Source organism: Cupressus sempervirens, chromosome 3, assembly GCF_028749045.1.
Source record: "Cupressus sempervirens isolate cs-2001-9-10 chromosome 3, ASM2874904v1, whole genome shotgun sequence".
Lineage (NCBI taxonomy): Eukaryota > Viridiplantae > Streptophyta > Pinopsida > Cupressales > Cupressaceae > Cupressus > Cupressus sempervirens.
The window spans coordinates 575,366,323-575,385,343 of NC_143120.1; positions in this window are offsets into that span (position 1 = coordinate 575,366,323).

The following is a 19,021-nucleotide window of genomic DNA, read 5'->3' on the forward strand; positions in this document are numbered from 1 at the left end:
AATCCTATCCTTTGTCTTGCTCAAACTTTTTCAAAAGATTGCCCACATTATCTACCATAGCCTTTAGAGATTTTCTATTATTGATTTCCATTTTCTTGACCATCTTTTCAATATTGTTCAATTTGGCTTCTAGTCTAGTAACCTTCCCCTGATATTCACTATTAGCCTTCTCCAACAACCTATTTTAAACTTTGAGCTGTGGAATCTTATGCATAAGGTTTTTAATCTCTTCAACATTTCCAATTACCTTCAAGAGTCGGTCAATATGTTGTCCTAAGGTATGCTCTCCTCTGGTCAGTTTGCTAACTTGCTCCACTTCCTTACCAATAAACTGCATTTGTTGTTTCAGGATGCCAATCTCCTTCAAAATGGTCCTAGGGTTTCCTAATAGACTTTTGGAAGAACCAATCACACCCTTTGTTTTATCATCAGAATCTGGATTTTTCTCTTGATCCCCCTCATCCTCTTTCTCTGGCTCCACATTCTTCATAGCATTTTGAGTCTTCTCCTCTTGAAGCCTCAAAGATTTTCAGTTCCTCTCCATTCTATGAGCTAGAGATTCATCATCAGATGGGGTAGAAGCCCTAACATCATTGTGACCCTTGAAACCCTTTCCTTTACCACCACTCCTCTTCTTCTAGTAATCTCTCAACATTTCCTCCACAAAATCACTTTTGCGATCAAAGTCACTCCCTTCAAAAATCTTCTTCTTCTTCTAAGAGCTACACCCATAACCTCTTTTCAAACTCTTGTTATCCCCCTCTACATCATCTTGAGCGTCCGAGTTATAACCTTTCTCCAAGAGACTGCCTCCATGTCATATTCCACTGCCTTCAAGCTACCTCTAGGTTTCATAACCTTTTTGGATTTTGACACATTCATAACAAGAACCATAAGGCCCTCATGACACTCATGTTCTCCATTCAGATCATTTTGAATTGCCTGGATGGAGAAGCTCAGAGATTTCCTCAAACAAAAGGGGAAATCGATCCTCACATCATGCCTAAAGTGATTAGCTAACATAAAATGATTACCATATAGCTTTGTAAACCTACCACTCAAAGTAAGGTACTCCGTAATGACAAACAACACAAATCTCCAAGGTCGAGAAATAGAGGCTGGGTTGAAATAAGAATTACCTATTTTCACCAGTTGGTTTCTCTCATTTTCCAACTCCACAAATTCGTCAATGGCCCTGTACGACAACTTCCTATCTTGATAAAAGTTGATGCCATCATATCCAACCCTGTAGCCTCCACTATCTCCTCTTCAATCACTTCCATACACTAGTTTCCAACCATGATAGTGCCATCCCTCCAAGTTTTAATGAATTGCCGAGTAATGGCAGGATTATTACTTTTGAGCCTTTCCATATAACCCGTGAAATTCCAGTGCCTTGAAATGTCCCAAACCTCCATTTTCGTCATCCACTCCTTACAACTTGCAGGTTCCACTCTCTTCCTTTTTCTTCCCATATTCCCTCCTTCAATGTCATTGGATTTCTCTCTCTAAAACACCCGATACACACTGCTACCATAAAAAATACTACATTCAAAGGACAAAATGGTAACAACAATCCATAATCCGTGCGAAATAAAGCTCAACTTTCTAAAAATCATAACCCAACACACCCCGAGAGTGATCAACACACAATTAAAAATCTCTAACAACATCATTATTAAAACATTTTTTCTTACACCTCAATTTATCATAATCAATAAATTAGCGACCATCAACAGGTAAAGGCTCATTATTATCCCAAATAACTTTATGCTCACTTAAGCAGGCCACATTAGCTGCCCAATCAACAACACAGTTAGCTTCCGTGAAGTTTTGGATGATAATATATTTATCAAAAGAATTAATAATATGAATATCCTAAAAAATAATATTACTAGTAGTCCATGAAGGCTGAGTAATTTTATTAAGACATTTTATGATGTTGAGAGAGTCTCCTTCCACCCAAACCTTTGTCAAATTCAAACTCTTTGCATAAATAAGACCATGAAAAGAAGCACAAGCTTTGGCCACGTGATTAGTTTGACTACTAATAGGAATAGCCATGCAACCCACTTTATCACCATAAGAATTCCTGATAACAACTCCACACCCAACAATGCCTGGGTTCCCTTTAGAAGCCTCGCCAAAGTTTATCTTGAACCAATTCGCTAAAGGGTTGTCCCATCTAGCACTATCCCTTGGATTAGGTTCCTATTTATCCTTACACAAGCTCCTTAGGTTCCATTTATGAACCACCCAATCTTCCCAATCATTACGAGGTTGCTGTCCCAAACCATTAGTTTTAATATTCTCTATTATAAGGGCCTTGATTTTACAAAAAACTTGATTTGAACTGGATTCCACTCCTCTAAAGACCCTATCATTGCGCTCCTTCCAAATACCCCAACAAAGGTAAGGAAGAATGAAATCCCACAGTTTTAATATCAAAGCATTCTTGGAAGGAGGTTTCTAGCTAGTAAAGAACAGTTGAATAGTAGCAGGGATAACCCAATCCATATTCAATAAGTTACAAACCTTATCCTGTAGCTTTTTGGTAAAGGGGCAATGCAAAGTAATATGGTTGATCGATTCACAATCATTCTTGCAAAGAACACACCTATTGATAATGATGAAGCCTCTCTTCATTAAATTGTCAAGAGTCAATATCTTATTCTGTAGAAGAATCCAAAAGAAGATATTAATTTTAGGTGCCAAGTACTTTTGTTACGTGGTACTTGGATGGTAGTGTTTTTTAAGATGGATAAGGTAGAATGAGCTTCTAAAATAGACTTATTCAATATGTTATTCTATTATGATAGAATTTGCTTCATGTTTAGATGTATATTCATTCACCAATTTGTAGTGATCTTTGTGTAGGGAATTATGTTTTCCTTATAGGCTCAATTTTTTTAGTTTTAAAAGTTATTATTGTTTTTTTTTTATATTCAGTGTGGTAAAACAATGATGGTGTCCCTTGCAAAACCACAAACCAAAGGCATAAAAATAAAATATAAATTTATCAATTAATCCATTATGTATGATAAAATTTAAAGAGCTTGATTTTAAATTAGTTTTGTGGTTCACAGGAAGAGAACACTATTTATACTTGAAATAATATTCATCATTTGATACATGACATATGTGAGAGCTATTTATCTTGTCACTTTTTGTCTTATGGATGTCATCATATTTTGTATCTTTCAAATTGTAACTTTATAAATAGTCTTTTTAATTGATATATTATGTTATCAATTGATAATTCATTGCACATGTATATATTAGATATATAATTTTTAAAATAACGAGTATTAGATTTGATTGTTTTATAGACAATTTGTTAAAACTTTTTATTTTAACTATATTTATCTAACAAGGTCTTTAAATATAGTCTATTTGTGTAGTCTAAACGTTTAATCCCATACATTTGGGATTTGGTATTTGTAAGTGATTGATGTATATGATTTGGTAGGTTTAGGTTGTAACTTAAATCTAATATAATAGAACCTTGGTAGGTTTATGTTGTAACAAGATCTTTAAATGGTTAAAAAAATTAACTATAGAAATAGTTATTTAATAGTAGATGAATTGGTTTTTTTTTTGTGGTGGTTTTGTTGTCCTAAAAAACTTAGCATGCAATTCTTTAAAAAAAATAACATGAAGTTGAAATTTTCGAATTGTCTCACATTTTGGAAACTTGTGAAGTTTTATTGCAATCTAAGCACACCACTAACAATGGATATAAATGAACGAAGGTGATAAGTGGTGTTGGTCATTTTAAAAAGTAAACAATATTAAGTTTGGTTATTGTTTGAGATGGCATGCTATTGAACTTGCTCTGAGCCCGTGTTAATGTGTGGCATCCTATGCAGTTTACCAGAACACACTTCATCAGAAGTAGGTGGATAAGAAAGGATCCCTGAAAGCGTGAGGAGGATATCACTTGCAAATATTTTGTGGTCTCTGCAGCTGTAAATTTTGAAATATACAAAGCTATGAAATGGAGAGGTTGAAGGCCGAATTTCGCAGAGCATTGTGCTTGAGTGTTGAATGCAGTGGCCAAGTCCTTGAGACAGGTAGAGATGCCCAGTTAAAGAGATGGGCTAGAAAATGGAAGGTATAGAATCACTAGAGAGATCAGCATCGCCACAGGGGCAGAGGAGGTATTTATTAATCCCACATGCAGCACATATTCGAATACGCTGCATTTATGTATCCACACTGGAACAGTTCAACGTGCCAAGCTCAATAATGCGAGCCTATAACCCGAGTTGGGGCGCATAAGGTCGACGAACTGGAGAGCTGTTTGGAGTTGTGAGGAGGGGACATGTTGCGGCATATAATGCGGCACACCCTGCTCCAAGTAGAGAAGTTGCCACAAGGCCCTCCTGCGAAGGCAGGAGGTTATGTCTTGTTGGACTGGAGTGGAGGGGACCGCGTGAGGCTGGTTTCACAGAGCAACGAAAGCCTCCCTCTCTCTGTAGTGGAAGGATCACTAGCCGCTTCCCTCTCTCTGTAGTGGAAGGATCACTAGCCGCTTGTCCCTCTCCCCACCCGTCCTCTGCTCCCGCTCATCTTCAAACCTCAGCCGTTTCTTACACTACACACTTCAATATTTTTAGAGGAATAACCACATTTTCATAGATCAACCTTTTCTTTTATTCAACCACACTTTCATGGTTAGGATGACTAACATATATCATAGTTTGGAGGATCCCAACCTAATTTAACATTCCAAAACATTTCATTATTTTTAGTTACATGGTTAAATAAAGTTCAAATTTACTATTGCCCCAAAATCAATGTGTCTTAGTTACTTTCTATTCACAATACTTGCTTATTGTAGATGCAACATATTCTTAATCTCTCCATCTTTTGCCAATATAATTGACCTCCATAAATATTGACTATTCGAACCTAGCGAATGGTTTGAAACTAAAGCACCTTTGTGATTCTATCTTGAATTGCAAGTTTAACTAGAATATCACAAATATTGACACTTGATACGTCCTATGATTTTGGATTTCATAATTATTAAAATAACTCCATTTGAACAAATAATGGTGCCCTTGATAAGTCCCATGATTTCGAGTTTTAGAACTACACAAATATTGACGTTTTTACACAAGGTGAATTTAATTTGTCAAAGTTATCAAGGGATTCAACTTGGCTTGATTGTAAATTTAAAGTATTTGAATTATAAGTTGAAATACAATATAAATAATAATGATGCTTCATACTTTCTATGATTTTGGATTGCAAATTTATATAAAACTCTTATTTATTTGAGATGTATTACTTATAACAAGATTTACTAATTGGATATATTGGAACTTATATTTGAATCCCAATGCTTTTTTTAAGGATTAGGATAAATAACATGTGTTTGTTATCAATGTAAGTAAAATTTATCTTTCACTCTTATATCCCCTCTTCGGTACTACTGCTCCCTAAAACTTTTGTATGTCATTCATTATCTTTAAATGTGTTTACAAACCCAACTTTCTAGAACATGAGGAAATTTTTTGTTGTTCCAAGGATATCGTGTCAATTTGCTCAAGGTACGTTTAATATGTAATGCCCCACTCAGAGATTCTAGGAAACAAGGATAAACAAAGACTAACATGCCTTTTTATTTAAAGATAAAGCATAGATACATGCAACTGCAAACATAAAAGATATCGCAATGGAAGACAAATAAACCAATCAAATACTCTAAACTTTTGTCGCTTCTCTTTCATTGTATGAAGTGTGCACTTAACTGTGATTTTGATTTTGGCAGCACTCTAAGCTCTAAGAAATATGATAATAATATATGATTTCAAATGATAGCAAGACGATAGGAAATTGATAGAGTTTTGATGTGAAAGTGAGTGATAAAATTGTGAGATATGAGGGTTGTTTATATAGATTTTTAGGAAATCCATAAATGGTTAAGATCGATTTAAGAAAATCATGATCAATGGATGAGGATGAAAGACATTAGAGAGATCATTGGAAAATTTGAAAAACAAAGGATAAAATCTGAAAATATTTTCAATTTTTTGAGAGATAAAGTTTAAAAAATTGAAAATAGAAAGACTTTATTTTTCTTGAGTTTAAAGAGTATATGGTTTTTTAAAAAATGATTTTCCAAATTGTGAGGATATTTAATTCTTAAAATTGATAATTCCTCATGATTTTATTTTTTAGATTTTAGAAAATTTAATTAAATTGAAAATTTCAATAAGGTTGAATTTGTTGGAATTGAATGAAATTAATTAGAAATGAAATTGAGGGAAAATGAGATTAAATTTAATTAAAATGATTTTAGAAAGTAATATAATTAAGAAGAAAAATTAGCTAATTTATGTAATGCCCCGCCAAGGGATCCAAAGAATTAACCTAGAATTTCACTAAGTTTGGTAGCATTTTTTTTTTTTTTAAACATGAAAGTAAATACCACATATAACTTATACACAATAAAAAAAGTAATAGCAATGTCCATCTAAAAGTAAACATAACAGACACAACAGATTACATTCTTTAAGGATCCCTTAACGTTGAATTACATCTTTAAACTAACATTATTGAATCCATCTAATACAACAACCACATGAAATAATAATGATAAGTCAAATGTTTATACATTACATTTCTAAATGCTCAATCATCCACTGTACATGTCATAGGGTATGAAAAGCTTAAAAGAATATACATATGTGAAACAAGGTACATCATCCTATTCTAATCCATGATACATCAAGTAAAGATAACCATATGATAAACATGATACATCATCATAGAAGATATATGCATCCATCATAAAGATCAAACATAATAAACTAAGTGCATGGTTCCTCCCAACCGTAAATAGCATCATTAGACCATCGTGGATCCTAGCCATCCCTCTGTGCGTAACATTCCAAATCACTGAGGAGATTGTCGATGTTAACATAGTAGGAATGTCACTCCTAACATATACTATATCATATGCAAAAACTAATCTAACATACAAATATAAGCATAAGATAACATCATCTAACATATGCTAATCATCAGTGAAAGGATACATATCCACCATCACGAAGGACTCATCAGCCACGATGTCTCAAATAGATCTCAAATGATAAGAGTGGAAAAAAACTACCACCTGACCGCATGGTACCTAAGTGGTCCACTCCCACCATGCTGAGGAGATAATCTCAAGTCCCAAACAAGCTATCAAAACCACATAGCATAAGAATACTCTCTAAGTCTTGGAATCCTAGAAGTATACTAACTCAAGGTTCCAATCACAAAACTGACATCTAATTCCCAGAGGCACACAAAGACATGTAGGAACCTACTATGCAAGCAAGAAAGTGTTATCACATATATCATGTAGAAGTTACCCTGGCAGTTAGCTAAACTCCACGGGTCCCTACTGATCCTCATGCGGCCACTAGTATCCTCTCATACTAACAAGGCATACTATGGAATGCAAGGTCACAACCATGCGTTCTCTCTACTCCCATCCTAGTCTATACATGCACTCGAGGCATGGGCGAGAACAAAACAATTATCTTTTTAGGTTCATTTAGTTAGTATTAGGTGTGAATGTTTTCACTTATTAAACAACTTATAATGAGTTACCCTGGCAGCCTTTTAGGGCCCCGACCCCCATTGCAAGCCACTTCCCGACACTACAAGCAAATAACCTACCCTAAGCTCATGGAATCATAAATCTCAAAATCATAAAAGATAATCCATAATAAGAACATCAAATATGCACAATAAAAGCATCAAATCTCCATGAGCAAGCATCCATAGAAAATCATGACCACAATAGCTCTTTATTGGCAACTGAAGCATCACTGATAATCAAAAGTATCCATTGGTTCCCAATAACCAAATTATATCTCAAATCATACTGATCGAAGACTCCAAAATGGTTGAGTCAAAACATGTCACAACATGACATCATAAAATAACATTTCAGTCCCATCATGGTGACTAGAAAATATCCCAAGGATAACTGATCGATGACTCAAAAATGATTAGGTCAAGTGTCTCATACATAAGAATCTCAACTATACAATCAGTAATTACAAACATTACATAGAGCATTCCATCACATAACCATGGTTGGGTTTATAAAGATAAAAAATAATCATCACGACATCACAATCATAACCCCCCAAGCCTCTGGTAGACGTCCTATAACTGGTCAACACTAGTCAACCCAAAATCCAAAACAAATAGCATATAGAAAACACAATGCAAGCACATGTTTTGGTTTTGCTAAAATTACATACTTGAATATAGTGTAGAGGTTTCAGTTTTTGTTTCGAGTTTTAGATAATGAATGGAGAAACATTTGTACGTTTTTTTCCCATCCCATGTATTTGTTAAAAAGTTTCTCTCCCAAAACCATTAGACTCAATTTTCTAATTATATTGTTTATATAATCGTTGTTCAAAATTGACTCCTATCGAGTTCCAATAATCAATTAACAATTCTAATGAACCCAATAATTGCATAATTCAAGACTCACATTCTAATGATTAACCTTAATTAAACTTAGTTTAATTAAGTTAATCCTTAATGTCCTTCTATAATAATTGACAACTATTATTAATATTTTAAATCATTTATCTTTTAAAAGAATGACCCATTATTTAATCTTTTAAATATATTAATTGTTCATAACTATATATACATATATATACCTATATACATACATACATACATATATATATATATATATATATATATATATATATATATTAACAATAACAACAATATTTTATGAAAAATGAATTATAAAAATTGAATTGCAAATCGCATCCAATCTTTTAACTCGACGCCATAGCCGATATAATAAAATGCCACCAAAGAAAGGGTACCATGCGGGCCTGCTGTCGTAGGCCTGCAACAGTGCCACCAGCCACTGTCGTAGGTACAGAGGTGGCAGTACAGGCTTGGCCCTCCCCGCCCAGATATAATATGTGAATCATTTTTTTTTTTAATATAAAAATTTTATAACATTTTTTCAAAAACGTAAATCACGATGCGATATCATTCGACTTTTCAATTAAGTAAATATATATATACATATGTATGTATATATATATATATATATATATATATATATATATATATATATATATATATATATATATATATATATATATATATATATATATATATATATATATATATATATATATATAAAGGTATATGTGTGTGTGTGTGTGTGTATATATATACACAAAGTTTTATACAACATATATATTTTTATAAATGTATATTTATGCAGATCTGAAATTATATGTTTTTTCCACCAAGAATATATATATATATATATATATATATATACAATTTTAAGAATTTTCTATAAAATATTTGTTCTCTAAGTTTATCCAATAATTTTCTAATGGATTTGGCTACAATTTAAACCCTAGCCCCATGTTCTCTTCAGATCTATGCATATAAGGTGTTTTCTCAAATAAATTTTAACTACCCATATTGAGAATGCAAACAACCAAAATATGGAATTCCTCAGAAAACATATGGAAGACACGAAGAAGACAGGAAGTGTAAGATGCAGAAATAGCATAGGCAAAATCATAAGAGTCTACCCGATTTCTGATGCTAATTCACTCTTCCTCAGAAAACCTGCAGAGCAAGCTCCTCCCTTCTCCAAAGTTCCTGAGTCCTCCAATGCTCCAAAACGCTCTCCAAATGCTATGTCTAAGCTTGTAGGAATGCCTAAATATAAAGGCTTCTCAGGAAGCACCTAGAATGTCTCTAGAAACAACTAGAAGGTGTCACCAACTAAGCATGCATCTTTTTCAACCTTCTAGATGAGTCATAAGGTTGTAGACACCATGTGCTTAATTGGTGCACTAACCCTTGTGTTGTTGACATATGAGAAATAAAAAGGTGCGTTAACTCCTAGGCAAGCTTATAACTCCTTATTTAATTTTTTATAACTTCTATTTAAATTTTAAAACTTTCATTATTATTTTTATAACTTTTATTATTTTTTTTTTATTACTTTATTATTATTTTATAATTATTATTAATTATTAATTTTCTTTTATTTAATTCTTTTTCTCAATTAATTCTCATTTAATTAATTATAATCAAAATATCAAAGATCATGATATTATATATTAATTTTTTCCAAATAATTAATTTATTAATTAAATCTATTTATTAAGACTTACTTAATAGAAAATTTGCCATAGACCTCCAAGATAAAATATGAAAACCCATCATAGAACAATTCACACAAAATCAGTCTAAAGGGTTAAAAATCACGAAATATGTCATCCGACACATTCGCTGGGTAAAATATCCAGATACTTGTCCTACCTCACTAGGACAAGTGGTTTAAGGGTTTGGGATTTGGACTTGAGAATTTATCTCCCTTCTCTTATCATTGAGATAGTGTAATAGGGTACGCTCATCTTGGCAATTCAGGGAAGTTGATACCCGGTACCTGCAACCTGCATAAAAACCATGCATGTACATACAATATATATAATGCTATGCTAAACAGGCAATGGCAGGAAGTGGTGCATCGTGTAGATCCTGACTAGCAGGTGACTACGACTCCCTTCCTTAACCACATCAGAAACGCCATACAATAAGAACAAACATGCATACCATACACATGCAAGTATGGGGTAAGTATCCATAACAGAACACATGAGATAATAAGCAATCTAACTAATCACCATCAATATCTGAAAGCAATGTAATGATCATAATGCATACATGAAATGTAAAGTCTAAATGATCTCATCATATATCAACTGAATCCATAACATAATATCTGATAGTCTCAAAACAATACTACTAATCCATCAACACAAAACTAGTCTAGCATAGTCCGATAATGATAGAAACAATGTGTCTAGAAAAATGTGAACGAGGGCAGGCAATACAATTTAAATAGTTAATGATAATTATTTAAACTATGAGATTGTAGAAATTAATTTTAATTAATGAATAAAGATCAATTAATTAAAGGTAATTAATTAAATAATATTAATTATTTAATTAATATTATGAGATGATAATGATTTGAAGATTGGATTGAAGAGGAAGAGAGATGCTTAATTAATAATTGAAGAATTATTAATTAATAGAGGGAATAATTAACAATTTAATGTTTGGGTGGCTACACTAGCATTTTAGCTTGGTTGACGAGAAGTCACTTGAGTCCATACCTAGAATAAGTATACTAAATTAATTTGTAGTTATTAGTAGGGAATCTAATTTTTCATCAATTATATAGAAAGACCATGTCATGTAGTAGTGAATTGTTAATGGGTTGCAATCATAGGAAAGAATCTAAATAATTTGAATGAAATTATATATGAATTTGACTTTTGGTACTGACATAAAAGTTATTAAAATGATTTCTCTCAGATTATTAATCCTTGCCTTTTAAATGGCAAGGAACTAATGTTTTCTTTTTACCTCCCAATTTATTTTTCCCTACTAACAATCGATCATATTATTAAGTTCAAGAGACAAGATAAAAAAAAAATCTAAATATTATATGCTAATTCCAAATTTTTCATTTCCTAGAACTATTTTCGTTGGGCTTTTAGTCATATTTTGGGAATAAATATTAGGCAGAAAAAAATAGGAATCAGTTAGTAAAGTTGTTGAGAATTACAGTTCATTTGTGTCATGTCAAACACACAAAAGAAGGAAGTCGACACGGAAAAAGATGCAATAAATATTGTTGTAGCACCAACATTGCAAATAGATAAAAAAATGGATTGGCTTTGATTTTTAACATAAGCGAGTAGCAGATGTTGAAGATTCAGAGTTGAAGCAAATGACATAAGGTAGGGACGGCTTAAACATCACACACTAAGGCTTGAGTCCTAGGCTAAAAGTGTTAAATAGTTAAAGTTGACTTATTCTTCCAAACTTAATTTCTTCCTTAGTGTGTGATGTTTAAGGGTGGCCCATAAGGTATGTGTTGTTCTTTTCTTTCCTTTTTTTGTGTTAGACGCATATTTTTTCTATGAATGCAAAGAGTTTTAGGAAGTATTTGGAAATTTCTTATTTACCCTTTATGTGAAAAACTACAGAAAATTTGTGCAAAAATATGACCAATATGCCTTATGAACTATCAAACCAGTGGTAAATTTTCCCATTTCTAGTCTCTCCACCTTTTTGTGACCTCTCTATGATTCATTGACATTTAAAAATTTTCATTCCTATGAAAGGCTATTTGGACTCTTCAAATGATGTATTTTTTCAGAGATTTTTTTTTTGAAATTTATGGTTGAAATCGTCAAACCCAAGAATGAAAGTTCAGAATACCCTAAGAACACTGCAACAATTGGAACACTACAACCCTTCTCTAAATTCAGCTGTCATAGGACACACCTAAGAGACTCTCTACATTTGAAAACTAGGAAATTCATGCCTTCTTCTAATGGCCAAAGCTTTGGTAAACTGACAAAACTTTAAAAAGTGTCTTTCATTGGGAGGAGGCATCAAAAGTTGTTCCATTACGTTTTCCTAAGATGCTCTGCCATTCAAATCTATGATTTCAAGTATTAGTTGAACATAGAGTTCAAGTATTAATTGAATATGGAGTTCAAGTATTAATTGAATATGGAGTTCAAGTATTAATTGAACATAGAGTTCAAGTATTAAGATGTATTCTTGTTTTGGACAACTTTTATGACTATCGTGTGGGGGCACAATGATTGCCCCATTGACTTGGTGTAGTTAAAGGTTCTCACCAATTGATGTAGATATGAAACTTCCTCTTAGTATCAACAATTATCTTTATCTTGTCTCTTAATTTAGTTACCGATTTACTTATACAACTAAGCCATATCACTAACCATGCTATTGTTTTCTAGGCCTCCATCAAAATCATAGCATGCTCACTTGTTATGATTTACAAGTCAACATGTTATTGCTTCCTTTGTATCATGAGTAATCTTATTCTCACACTACAATACAATGTACATATCCTATTCATATCTATAAATTTAATGCTCTAAACATGTTTCATTCACTTAACAACTTTAATGCTCTACAAATGCTTCACACAATACAATCAACAATAAGTTTTTCTTTTACCATGTCTTATGGTGGTGATGGTATACAAACTCATGGCTAATCAACTAACCAACCAAGAAAATTTACCATACAAAATAGACCTCTATATCCCTAAAGTAATGACCTAGATAGACAAAGATTAACTGATCTTCTCTTGTACTACATTGGTTCATATGAATTTGTTTCCTTGGACCTAAGTTCATTTATTGGTTGGTTTTGTAGGTGTCGATATTTAGACAACTAGAACATGTATTATGTAATTAGAAGTTTTAGGAGAAAGAACCTAGTATTTTCTCACACAATAAATAATTTAAAGACCTAGCATATGTTGTATCCTTTCTTGCACATTATTGGCTTTCCATGTTGGGAATGAATCCTAAGAAAAGATTCTAATCTTATAGTATATTATGTTAATGTATTAAGACCATTTATAGGAGACATCTTTAAGTATTTAAGTCAATCTAGATGATACACAATGCAAAAGTATGGTATGGTATTTAGAGTAGCTATACATTAGTTTTCAAGACCTAGTAGTAATTATCTGATGCTTAAAACATTACTCACGAATGATTAAAATTAAATTGGCATACAATGATTTATGTATCATTGAGTATCTTTGCAATGAATTATAACAATACTATTGTCCTTCTCTTAGGTTTTCTCTACAATTATTTTTTCCTTCTCTTCTTCTTTTGTCCTTGTCATATTCCTTCTTTTCATTAGATACTTTTATATTAACATCAATTTTGTCCACATTATTAAAACAATTTCTATTGAATCATTCTTCTTTTGACTATTGTTTTATCACCCCTATAATAACATCATTGATAATACTAAAAATGTCATGTATGTAAGGTTTATACAATAGCATCATTGATAAAAATGTCACATATGTAAGGTGTCTATAAGCCCTATATTCTTACCCCTATATTTGAAATCTCTACTTTCTAACCACCATGTACATATCTTTTATCCATATAGCAGTGTTAATATCTTTTAAATTTGACATTGTGTTGAACAATGTTTCATGTATTATGAGGGGATAACATTACCCTTTTCATTCCATAGTACAAGTCTACATTTCTTGTATGGAGATCTTCTATTGTTTTATACCTCATGTAAATTTCAGATTTATTTTCTTAATAGTGAGAAGCCTACTACATAATGTATATCCAAATGAACACTTCCTCTTACTCCCATATGCATTTTCTTAGCAATGATAATCCTAATGCACAAATCTTATCGAAATGGACATTTCCTCCTACTTCCGTACCTAAGGAAAGGACTTAAGCTACATGCAACCCTTATTCTATCTTTCCTTCTTCCTCAATACTTTACTTGAAGGTTTTTCTACTTTTTAGAATCGTTAGGATTTTAAGTTGTTACCATTTTCATATCTTTTTTATATTATTTTTCCTTTTAGGATTCTTTTTATCTTTTGCCCCTTTAATTGGATTTTTAGTTTTTTTATGTTTAACGATTTTTAGCTTTTTCCAAATATTTTTTTCCTTTAGGTTTTTCAATAGAGGGACTTTTATAATTCAATTATGATTAATCACCATAGATAGAATATATTTTTAGGAAGGACATAAATTGATAGAATACTTCAAGAATTGATACTATAAAATAGTACACTTGAAAAATTAATCACTTAGTTTTACAGTAGTTACAACTATCAATGCACTTAACAGTCTAAAACTTCATCATTGATCATAACTGGATAAAGTGTGTAAAATAATATTGATCTATGAATGTATTTATACCAATCCCTTTTTTGGAAAATTCATTAGGAATCTTCTATGGTATACAAATTTTTTGTGAAGCTTGCTTAATAATAACAAGTATTTTTTTCTAGGTGGTTATTATGGGTCACCCAATAACTTTCTATGATTAATGGGGTTGGTAAAAATAAAAATGGATTGACACATGCATTTGAAAAATGTGAGGAAACTTTGGGGCCTCCTCTAAATATATATGTGTAATGCTAATGACAAATTTAGGTCGTCGACTAAGACAAGCTTTGGAAATTGTAATCATTTTTTTAAATTTATAGTGTCCAAGAATTAGATTCAATTGGTTATATCATGAATTGATGGGTGAATTACCCTACAAGTATTCAACCCAATATTTATAAAATCTCAAGGACACAACTATCTCAATATATATTTTTTATTCATAAAATGTTTGGTTGCCAATGTGAAGCATTTACTAATTGGAGAATATTTTTCACTAAAAAATTTGTTGGTCAAACCAAGTTCAATTTGTACTTGGAAGGTGTAAATTTTAAGGTAAAATTTGTAGGATTCAAGTAGCGTTGAAAGAAAGTTTCAAGGATAAGTGAGAAAATCAAGTGTAAAAGCTAAAATGGGTTCAAGAGAGAAATGAGTTATGTGAGTGGATGGATAAAGGGGAAACTGTGCATACAAATTAGAGCCAACTTAAAGTTTTAAGCAAGATTGATGGAGAAGATAAGACCTCAATTTAAATTATGTATGCAATTAGGTGCAATGTGAGATTCTAAGATAAGAAACATAATAAAGAGTGTTGAAAATAGTCTTGAAAAGGAAAAAAAAAAAGTAGGTGCACTTTTTAAAACTATATAAAAGGTTGTAAATGCACATATAATTATGGTTGACATAGAGCATGATTCTTACCATTGACATAAAATCTTTGAACGAATGGTATGAATTTTGGGCTTGGTATCATGCCTAGTTTTACTCTCATAGCATCACATTCCTCTTCTTTTCTAGCATATTCCTTACTTTTTCATTCGATTACATAAAATTTATACATAAATTTTTTAGTAAATAATCCCAAAGTCAATTTTGAAATGAAAAAAAACTACCTTGTCTCAAATATTAAACTTTAAGAAAATTTTGGAGGTTTTCCATACTTTAGCAATGCCCTAGCAAGGAATCTAAAATGAAGAGTTTAATATTATATAGTTATGAAATGGAAAGATTAAAATTATTATTATGAATTCACTTTTAAACACAAAATATTGATAGATAGAAAAAACTGAACTAATTTGACATATCAATTAAACATAGTCACATCTATTCTAAAGGTGAATCAAGTAGTCAATTATTACATCACTCAATCATATTTGGAGGGATTATATTTATTTCAATGGGTAGCCCTTGTAAATGTGAAGATTAATCATGAACTACACATTGATTTAAGTCATGCAAAAAATAAAATTGGAAATCCATGCTATGGAAAATGTTCATAGTTTTAAGAGAACGACCATTTGAATTTTCTCCAAGTCTCTCTTATTGTGTAATATGGCATAATATGCATGTTAGCATACACCTCATCACTAGGTGGATATCAGTTACATTTCATTAGGTTCAAATTTGGTCTATTTAGTTGTTAGATTGAGTAAAAATGTCCTATAAGTATGAGGAGGATATTAGTTACATTTCATAAGGTTTAATTTGGTCTATGTGGCTAAAAAGTCCCAAATACGAGCGATGAACAAAGTTTGAAAATATAAAAGTAAATGCGGAAGCATGCACAATCTTGCAATATGGCTATGAAAAATAATGATAATGTATTTTTATGGACTACACCATAGAAACTCCCCTATATTAAGAATTTAGGAAGAATCAAAATTCCTCCCGCTTCTGAGAAACAAAAACAAGGATAGTTCCATAAGCCCATAACTCCCTTGAATCTATAGTTTATTTCTATATTCAAAGTCTCTAAGATAATTATGACTATTACATACCATTTAGTATTTCTATCTAATTTGAATAAGTTTCACAATGTATGTCATGAAGTGTTATCATACATAAATATGTTGCTAGAATTTCTCATTTATAAAATAGATAAAATCTTAAAGATAGAGAATGAGAGATTAAACTTGAATTTATTCAACTTGTAAAAAAGGGTAGACTGGTTTTCATATCCTAACTATGCTTCAAGTGGTGTTCAAGCCATGGAGCTAGATAATTCCATGTGACACCACTTGAGAAGACATGCAAATAGTTAAAGAAAAAATTACTAATAGATTTGATATATTTTCTCTCATATAACAAACTTGTACATTTTTTTTATTGGTACTTTTGTTTTGATTAAGTAAAAATAGGTTTTAAAGGGCCCAAAACCTTTTACATAATAACAAAAGTCTAAGAAGATAAGCAAAAAGCTAACAACAAAGTATAAAAGCACAAATCAACATAAGACATGCCTCCAAAAAGAGCAAACAATAGGCCAACCAAAAACAGAGCTGTAAAGGACAGCAAAAAGATAACAAAAGACTAGCACCCGACCAACTAGATAGTCTTTATGAGGTCAGCAACCTACTCTGCCAAAATGTGCATATTCTCTATAGTGGCCTTCATCTCTTCCATCTTGTTCACTTCCTCATTCTTCTTAGAGTGAGCCTGAGTGCATTTACTAGGACCTTGGTTCTCTACCACCGAAGGGGAATCCTATCCTTTGTCTTGCTCAAAATTTTTCAGAAGATTTCCCACATTATCTACCATAGCCTTTAGAGATTTTCTATTATTTTTTGCCATTTGCTTGATCATCTTTTCAATATTGTTCAATTTGGCTTCTAGTCTAGTAACCTTCCCCTGATTATCACTATTAGCCTTCTCCAACACCCCATTTTAAACTTTGAGCTATGGAATCTTGTGCATAAGGTTTTCAACCTCTTCAACATTTCCAATTACCTTCAAGAGCCAGTCAATATGTTGTCCTAAGGTATGCTTTCCTCTGGTCAATTTGCTAAGTTGCTCCACTTCCTTACCAATAAACTACATTTGTTGTTTCAGGATGCCAATCTCCTTCAAAATGGTCCTAGGGTTTCCTAACAAACTTTTGCAAGAAGCAGTCACACCCTTTGTTTTATCATCTAAATCTGGATTTTTCTCCTGATCCCTCTCATCCTCTTTCTCTGGCTCCACATTCTTCATAGCATTTTGAGTCTTCTCCTCTTGAAGCCTCAAAGATTCTCAGTTCCTCTCCATTCTATGAGCTAGAGATTCATCATCAGATAGGGTAGAAGCCCTAACATCATTGTGACCCTTGAAACCCTTTCCTTTACCACCACTCCTCTTATTCTAGTAATCTCTCACCATTTCCTCCATAAAATCACTTTTGTGATCAGAGTCACTCCCTTAAAAAATCTTCTTCTTCTTTTGAGAGCTACACCTAGAACCTCTTTTCAAACTCTCGTTACCCCCCTCTACATCATCTTGAGTATCCAAGTTATAACCTTTCTCTAAGAGACTGCCCTCCATGTCATATTCCACTGCCTTCAAACTACCTCTGGGTTTCATAACCTTTTTGGATTTTGACACATTCATAACAAGAACCATAAGGCCCTCATGACACACATGTTATCCATCTAGATCATTTTGAATTGCCTGGATGGAGAAGCTCAGAGATTTCCTCAAATAAAAGGGGAAATTGATCCTCACATCATGCCTAAAGTGATTAGCTAACATAAAATGATGCCCATATAGCTTTGTAAACCTACCATTCAAAGTAAGGTACTCCATAATGACAAACAACATGAATCTCCAAGGTTGAGAAACAGAGGTTGGGTTGAAATAAGAATTACATATTTTCACCAATTGGTTTCTCTCATTTTCCATCTCCACAAATTTGTCAATGGCCTTGTACGACAGCTTCCTATCCTAATAAAAGTTGATGCCATCCATATCCAACCTTGTAGCCTCCACTATCTCCTCTTCAATCACTTCCATACATTGGTTTCCAACCATGATAGAGCCATCCCTCCAAGTTTTAATGAATTGCTGAGTAATGGCAAGATTATTACTTTTGAGCCTTTCCATATAACCCGTGAAATTCTCGCACCTTAAAATGTCCCAGACCTCCATTTCCTTCATCCACTCCTTGCAACTTGGAGGTTCCACTCTCTTCCTTTTTCTTCCCATATTCCCCCCTTCAATGTCACTAGATTTCTCTCTCTAAAACACCCGAT